The 9,065-nt window shown below is 37.6% G+C and overlaps 1 pseudogene; it reads left to right on the plus strand.

Annotated features, from left to right (window-relative positions):
- The first annotated feature begins 941 nt into the window (after positions 1-941).
- LOC103273114 lies at positions 942-1,379 on the plus strand (annotated as a pseudogene).
- Positions 1,380-9,065: the final 7,686 nt, after the last annotated feature.

Consider the following 9,065-nt stretch of genomic DNA (forward strand, 5'->3'; position numbering starts at 1 on the left):
ATTCTTATTTTGGAGATGCACAGAAGAGATAGTTGTCAAACAACAGATTAGTATACTTATAACAGTTCATTTAGCCTATAGAATGCCAGAGGGCTAATTTTAACTGTATTTTATATTTGTCCTCTTCATTTTAGGTAATAATGAATCACCCTTTTTGATTGTATCCTGACTTCTTGTTTCTTACAATAACACATAGATATGAGCACCAAGCTATAATGAGTCTTTCTTTTTATCTTTTCACAAATATTATCCCTTGAATATTAGTACTAAGAATGGAACATTTCTGGAAATTCTGAAAAAATGCCTTTCAGACCCTATCATCTTGGTAGAGAAGCAGCATTCGTTTGCTTGCTTGACATCTTGAGCAGTGACTATCAACCCAAATGTGAACTACTTGAAGGGTTTCTAAAAGTATTAATGCCTCATTTCCAACTTCAGAGATTAACTCATAAATAAATAAATACTAGGGATTGACTTTTTAAATGTTCTCTGATTGATACCTATGTGCAGTCAGGGCTGAGGTACATCAACACATGAATCTAGGAACTTCAAATTGAGATATTCTGCAAAAATTGTGGTAGTGAAGGGTGAAGGAATGAAAGACTGAACAAGCGGAGGGAGTGAGGCACATTCCCTGCATTATAATTATTGTTTCTTCTCATATTTAAGTATAGCAGTTATACTTATTTTATATAGTTGTTACTAGTTATATATCTTATATATAATAATCTACAAAGGAGTTGGATGCAGGTAAGAATTGATTAAATGCTAGCGATCATTATTAATGCTATCTCTCAGGGAACTGTGCAATAGACACACTCCCTTGAATAGATACTAATGAAATCAATCTAATTCTTCATCAGAGAGTTCAAGTGGGATGAAGAAAGAAGAGCAGTATGAAATTGAGGCAGGACTTTGCGCTCAGACTTGTGGAAGGGGTCGGAGGTCAGAGTGAGCGGCTCGCAGGCGCAGGAGGAAGATGGCGGTGGAGTCGCGCGTGGTCACCCAGGAGGAGATCGAGAACGAGCCAGAGAAGCGATGCACCCGATAAGACGTGCCCGCTGCTGCTGCGCGTCCTCACCACCAACAACCGCCACCGCATGCACAAGTTCTCCCGCAGGAACGTGCTGTCCAGCGACCTGCAGATCTGCACCTGGATGGATGCAACCTTGAAAGAACTGACTAGTTTAGTGAAAGAAACCGACACAGAAGCTAGAAAGAAGGGCACACACTTCAATTTTGCCATTGTTTTTACCGATGTTAAAAGACCTGACTACTGAGTTAAGGAGATCCACAGCACCATGTCTGACAGAAAGGGGACTGATGGCTCCATGACCCTGCAGTCGCAGACTTTTCAGATGGAGATTGTTTGGACATAGCGATCACCTCCCCCAAACCGGACACCATCCGCTTCGGGGTGCATGAGACCATATTAGATTCTATTTACTAGTTCTTGAATTTATTTTTCAGTCAGTTATGTAAAATAAACTTATGTACCCGCCCCCCTCCCCCCCGTTATTGCCAATAAGCCTTTAAATTCTGAGCAAATTATAATACATCTAACTTAGGTACTGGCTTTGGATGTGTTGTGCTGTGATCACTAGTAGAAAGTCTGTACGTTCAAACCCTTCTGTAAAATATGAAGAAAAATGCTTTTAGCATTTTGTGCAACCACATTGTTAAATACACGTGTCATAAAAAAGAAAGAAAGAAAGAAAGAAAGAAAGAAAGAAAGAAAGAAAGAAAGAAAGAAAGAAAGAAAGAAACGAAAAGAAATTGATGCAGAGAGGCTTAAATGCAAAACAGCAGAATCACTAGACCAGGAAGACTGTCAACAGAGCCACTGCAACAGCGAGTGCAGCACTGAACGCTAGCCTCATTCTCTGAGTGTGTGACCAATGAACTTGTATTGTCTGCTCTTGTGCTCCAGTGTATTCTCATGACTGAAGAAACATACATTCTTAGAGTTATACCTGTGTGTTACATACAATTCTATTTTTTACAGAATGTTTATTTCTGTCTGCTACTTTTAATTTGTATCTGGCATACAGGAACACAACTAGTTATTTAAAGTTTTTATCCCGGGCCTTGGGAGGCTGAGGTGAGTGGATTGCCTGAGCCCACCGGTTCGAGACCCGCCTGGGCAGGCGAGACCTCATCTCTACAATAAATCAAAAAATTAGCCGGGCATGGTAGCATGTGCCTGTAATTCTGGCTACTCGGAAGGCTGAGGCGGAAGGATCGCCGGAGCCCAGCAGGTCGAGGCTGCGGTGGCCAGGAGCGGCCACTGTACTCCAGTCTGGGCGACAGAGTGAAACTCCAACTCAAAAGAAAAAGTTTTTATATGCATTATCTTTTTGTGTGTACATCTATTTTCAACATATTTGTTGAATTTTATGTAAACATTCATATATTATCTATGAGTATGGATAGTGTCCCCCCGTCTGTATGTTGTTTTTGTTTGTTTATTATATTGTAGTGACTGGAAGGTTCAATTCAATGTTGAAGAGGAGTAGTGTCCACAGAAATTCCTATCACGTTCTTGAATTTTAGGGAGTTTATACACTTAATTTTTTTTTTTTTTGAGTTGGAGTCTCACTCTGTCGCCCAGACTGGAGTGCAGTGGCCGCTCCCGGCCACCGCAGCCTCGACCTGCCGGGCTCCGGAGATCCTTCTGCCTCAGCCTTCCAAGTAGCCGGAATTACAGGCATGCGCTACCACGCCCGGCTGATTTTTTGATTTATTGTAGAGATGAGGTCTCATTGCCCAAGTGGGTCTTGAACCCGCGGGCTCAGGCAATCCACTCACCTCAGCCTCCCAAAGACGCGGGATTACAGGCTAAGCCAACGAGCCCGGCTATACACTTAATTTTAATCATACTTTTTATAGACTCCTTTAACACATCAAGTAATTTGCTTTCTATTCTTTGCTTAGTACTTGAATCAAGAATCAGTACTGAATTTGAAGAAATGTTTTTTCTGTGTTGAGGGTTTGTCATTCTTCATTAATTTCTTGTGTCATAAATGTATTAATTTTTTTCAACACTTCCAAGATGTCACCTCTGTGTCTTTTGGCTTATAAAGTTTCTGATGAGAAGTCTGCTGTTATCCTTATATTCGTTCTAAAGTTAAATTATCATTGCATCTTAGAAGTGAATCTATCTTGAATATTAATATTATTCTTTTAAACATATTTTTGGACTCTGTGTAGTGTGTATTTTATTAGAAATTTTCCTTGTAGGGTCTCTACATGTGGATTTGAAGTTTTCTGTTCCATGTGTTTCTTGTCTAATTCTTTATAAAAGTTATTGTATTCTCACTTCTCATGAATTATCTGCATCTCCCTCTTGTGAAATATTGTCAAACACCATTCTTTTTGTGTGCTTATCTTGCATCCATCTCTCTTCTTTATTAAAATGTCCATACAATTCTTTTCCCACATTTTATTGAACTTTAAAAAAATTATTCCAGAGTGTGTTTACACGTAATGAAGTCCAGTTCTTTCACAGATATATTTTACAAATTTTTTTCTCTTCTGTGGCTTATTTATTTATTTAAAAAAATCTTTTTAAGCAGGATTTATCAAGGACAGAGAAGTTTCCACAGTGAGAGGGGCTCTGAGGGAGTTGCCCGATTTATTTTTTTAAATGTCTTTTGCAAAACCAAATTGTCTGAGTCTTGATTAAAACTATGGTAACTTTAAAACATTTTTATTTTGAATCCTACCTAATAAACTTGGCCTTACCTGGGTTTTCAATATATTTTAAAATGTACTTTATAGCATTAGGCTTTACACCTAGGTCCTTAATTCATTTTTTAATATGGTTCAAAATAGGGGTCAAGATACTTTTTGACATAAGGTGTTCAATTTTTTCCAAAACCATTTGTTGCAAAGACTGAAATTCCTTCACAAGATCAAAAGATGTGTGAATTTCTGGACCTATTATGTTCTTATATTGATGTACATTTTCAGTCTTTGAACATAATTCATTGCTTTTCTAGTTAATTAAGCTGGAAACTTAGATTTTGATTTATCTACGTCTCATAAATATAGACTTTAAAGTAAAAAAAGACTTTAGTTTTGTCCCACAAGTTTTTATTTTATGTTTCCATTTGTTCAATTCCAAATATGTCCCAAATTTTCTTGTGATCTCTTTTGACATATGGTTAACTTAGAAATATGTTGTTCAATTTTCAATAATTGGAATTTATACAGGTGTTTTTAATTATTAATTTATGCTTTAATACACAGTAGTGAGAAATTAAAATTTGTGTGATAGTAATACTTTAAGATGTGTTTGCTTTTGTTTCATGGCCCAGAATATGGTATATCCTGGCAAATTTCTATTTTTTTGGTATGGTTGAAGTCTCACTCTGTCGCCCAGGCTGGAGTGCAGTGGCATGCCCACAGCCACCGCAGCCTTGACTTACCGAGCTAAGGCTATCCTTCCACCTCAGCCTTCCATGTAGAGGGAAATACAGGCACCCGCCACCACGCCCGGCTAAATTTTTTAAAAATTTAACGTGGACACGAGGTCTCACCAAGTTGCTCAGCTGGTCTAGAACCCCTGGGCTTAGGCAATCATCTCAACTCAGTCGCCCAAAGAGCTGGGATTACAGGCTTCAGCCATGGTGCCTGGCATGGCAAATGTTTCACATTTACGTTTAAAATATATTTTCTATTGTTAGACCAGGTATTCTCTAAATCAGATTAACTTTATTTAGGGCTTTTTCAGACTTCTATATACTTACTATACTGTTGCCTGGCGTGTCTATTACAGAGAGAGGAGTGATGAAGCTTGACACTATACTTTTCAGTGTCTTGTTCTCCTTTTCTGCCTATCAGTTTTTGTTTTTATGTATTTTCAAGAGTTGTTGTTTTGTGCAGGCACTTTTAGGCTTGTTAGTTGAAAGGGTAAAATTGGTAAAATCAAAATGAAGTAGCCTTAGCTAAAGTGCAGATAGTCGAAAGCAGTCATTAAAAATTTTAAAAATATTTTTATTATAAAGATGGTACTTTTGGGGTTAGGCATACAAATGGTTACTATACAGGTAAAGGTTGTGGCTCACTTTGGTCCCCATATCACTTGGTTTGTGATCAGATACTCTTATGGATATATTGTGCCCTCCCTCCCGCTGGCAACTTCCCACTACCTCCAATTCCCTTCTTACAGTATTATGATAATAGTTCAGGATTCACTTTTGAGTGAGAACATGTAGTACTCAGTTCTTTGTTTCTGTGATAGGTCACTGAGTCTTATACACTCTAAATCCATCCAAGTTGCAATTTTGTCTTTCATGATGGCTGCATAATATTCCATTCTGAATATATACCACATTTTAAAAATCCAGTCCATTTTCAATGGACAGCATTATTGGTTCCATGTTTTTGATATGTGACTAGAGCTGCAATTAACATATGTGTGCAGGTTTATTTTTTATAGAATGATTTGAGTTCCTCTGGGTATATTACCAGAAGAGGGGTTGCTGGGTGATATGGAAGGCCAACTTTTAGATCTTTTAGAAATCGCCAAACTGCTTTCCACAGACGTTGTTCTAGTTTGCACTCCAACCAACAGTGTAGAATCATTCCCTTTTCTCTGCTAGCATCTGTTGTTTTTGTTTTATTAATGAAAGCTATTGTTACTGGAGTTAGGTGGTATCTCCATGTGGTTTGATTTGCATTTCTCTGATGATTAGTGAGACTGAACATTTTTTCATGTGTCTGTTGGCTGTTCATACATGTTCTTTGGAGAAATGTTTATTCATGTCTTGTTCCCATTTTTCAAAAAGGGGCTGTTTGGTTTTTTTTCCTTTTGGTATGTTTGAGTTCCTTATAGCTCCTAAATGTTAGGCCTTTGTCAGATATACGTTTTGCAAATATTTTTTCTTGTTCTATGGGCTGTCTCCCCACTCTCTTGTTGGTTTCTTTGCTTTGTAGAAACTTTTCAGTTAGATGAGGTCCCACTTGTCTATCTTATCTCTTATGGCACGAGCATCCGGGATTTTGATCAGGAAATGAGTGACTAGTCCAGCTTCCATAAGGGTGTCTTATGAGGTTTCTAAGATTCCTATAACCTGAGGTATTACATTTAGGTCTTTGCTCTATATGAGCTGATTTTTGGAAAGCAGTCGTTTTAACTGAGTTTCCCTTTTCTTCTTCTCACATGTTTGCTAATTAGTTACTGTGCTTCAAATGTGGTTCACTGCAGATAGCTTTTGATAATTTTTTTGTAACCTTTAAATTTATTGTCTGATTTGCTCTTTTATTATAAGTATCTGTTTTCCAGAAAATCAAGACCAAGCTAACCTTACCTATTGTAATCAGCCTCCTGTGAATTCCCACCAGCCGCCCAGTGGAATCACAAGACCAATTGCCTTGACAAAGGCCAAGAAAGCAAGACCGGTGTTATCAACACCCGAGAGTGCAGTTGCTGGAGATGTTTAGTATCTCTGCTTTCTTATAAAAACATTAAAAGCTGTCTCTCCTTAAAGCACATGCTGTGGTTGCCTGTAAACCTTGGGCCCTATCTGCCTGTGGAAAGTGGGCAATAAACATTTTTTCCTTTCTTTTTGCACATATTTGCTTTATTCCCATTGTACCAGCCTACCTTGCCTCAGTTTATTCTTATATTAGTCTTCTTGAAGAATCTACTGCATTGTCTTTATGTAAGTTTTTTATTGTCAATGATGTATTATGTTATTCCTGTATACATAGAAGTCCCTTTGTTTCTTTCTTATATTTAAGATAGGGTTTTACTTTGTTGCACAAGCTGGTGTGCAATGGCATAATCATGGCTCACTACAGCCTATAACTGCAGGACTCCAGTGCTCCTCCTGCCTTGGTTTCTCTATTAGTTGGGACTATAGACACCCACCACACCTTGACAGGCTAATTTTTCTGTTTTGTAGAGATGGGGTCACACTTTGTGTCCAGCCTGATCTTGAAGTACTCGCCTTCAGAAATTCACCTATCTCGGTCTCCCAAAGTGTTAGATTACAGGTGTGAGCCACAGTGCCTGGCTCTATTTATTTCCATTTCCTCTCCTTCATCAGATGGGTATTGTTATTTCTGCCTTTTTGGAATCCTGAGAATTCTGAAATTTCTACCGCCTGGAGTATTTTGTGAGTGTGATGCCACAGGTACTGCTCATCTCTGATATTATGCAATCATTCTGACAGCATCACCATCTTGGGCTCACTCAGGCAAACAAATGTAATAGATACAACTTCCTTCTAAACTTATGTCTTTGTTGTCCAAAGGTCCTAAGTGCCTGGGTGTTCAAGGCTTTGTATTCTCTTTATACAAGGACTGAACTCATTTTTGATTCAGAGTGTTATCATGTTTACTATATCTTTTTCACATCTCTATACCAGATTCCTGCTTAGTTCATGCTGAATAACGGCTACTTGTTGCATGTCACTTTGATATCATTTGGTTCTTCTAATGAGTTTTGAGATGAGAACTATAATGAATCTATTTTACAAGAGAAGAAACTGAGGCTTCGTGGATGTAGATAACTTGGCTAGAAACATCAGGAGTAACTAGGTGTCGATTTCAGAATCAAGAGTAACTAGGTGTCTTTTTCCTTCAGTAAGAGTTATTGATTTTCAGAAGATGTCAGATACTGTTCTTCTAGATGATTTACAGGTATGTTCAGGGAATATGGCAGTGAACAATAATGAAAATATCCTCATCTCTTAATTGGAGGATGGAGGTGAACAAAAACTAGCAAATATAAAAAAAAAAACAAGTATAATCATATAAATAGAAATTAAGTGAATGAGTAAAATAAATACTACAGAGAAAGAGAATGCAGGGAAGGGGCATGAAGAGTGTTTTCTGGTGGGAGGAGGTTGATATTTGTAATTATAGTGAAGGTGAAATTTAAGAAGAAACATGAAAGGGTTTTAGAAATCAACTATGTGAGTATTTGGGGAATGAGTATACTAGGTTGAGGGCACAGCCAGATGAGAAAGCAATGAGCCAAAAGCTTCCATAGAATACTCAAAGGACAGAAAAAAGCATTCATGTGTTGGAGAAAAGGGGGCTTAGTGCAGAGAAGAGAAGATTATGAAATCAGAAAACAAATGGAGGGTTGTGGAGGCACTTTGAGGCCTTGGCTTTTGCTTAGCAAACCCATTGAGGAGGATTGAATGATGTGATCTGAGTTATATTTTGGCAGAAGCTCTCTGGATGCCATGGTGATTAGAGACTGCAAGAGACAAGGACAAGAAGGGGAAGAAGTCATTGATTCAAAGAACTGATTTACTGAAGTCGTTAGATCAGGGATTGCCAAAGACAGGCCCACAGATCATGTTGTATAACCTGTGAGCTAAGCTTGGTTCTTACATGTTGAAAGATTTTGAAGAAGAAGAGGGAAGTGGAAACACAGGAAAAGGCAGAGCAGGAGTTATAAAAGGGATGTGGAGAAAGAGAGGGCGCTACAGAATCCAGACGTGGTCCACAAGACCAAAAATCAAAGAAATCTTGAAAATTGTTGCCAAAGTCAGAAGTAAAGCATCTGACTGAAAGTAGATTTTTAACAAAATTCAAGGGAGAAATACATAGGTAAATTATTTGCTGAGTGTGTTGTAAAGTGGTAGGTGTTGAGAAATATCTATGACTTTATTCCTAAACTCCCAAAAGGGCCATTCATTCGAGTGAGCTATTGAACAATATTCTGGATTCCAAAACAGTAAAACAAAAGGCACCGTATAATGTGAACAATATCATATAAAGGTATATAACAGTAAGAAAATAATAACAGAAAACACAAAAAGCATTTTTATAGAACAAATATTTTCATGCAATTTAGTGAATTTAATCTTCAAATCAACAACGTGGAATAGATATAATTTCCCCAGTAGAAATGATCAAATCCTAAATCCTTAGTGATTGATTGCTCAAGGAATAACATGTGTGTAATTGTCTTAAAATTTTGACATGTGATCATGTGTTTTCTGAGTTCCTATAAGACATTGTGTCCAACTTTGTTCCAGTTTGTTATTTTTATCAATAAAACAAAATCAAGAAATTATTTCTTATTGAATTCTCCTCAAATG

The sequence above is a fragment of the Carlito syrichta genome, unplaced genomic scaffold (genome assembly GCF_000164805.1).
Source record: "Carlito syrichta isolate Samal-C Ts95f unplaced genomic scaffold, Tarsius_syrichta-2.0.1 Scaffold313573, whole genome shotgun sequence".
Classification (NCBI taxonomy): Eukaryota; Metazoa; Chordata; class Mammalia; order Primates; family Tarsiidae; genus Carlito; species Carlito syrichta.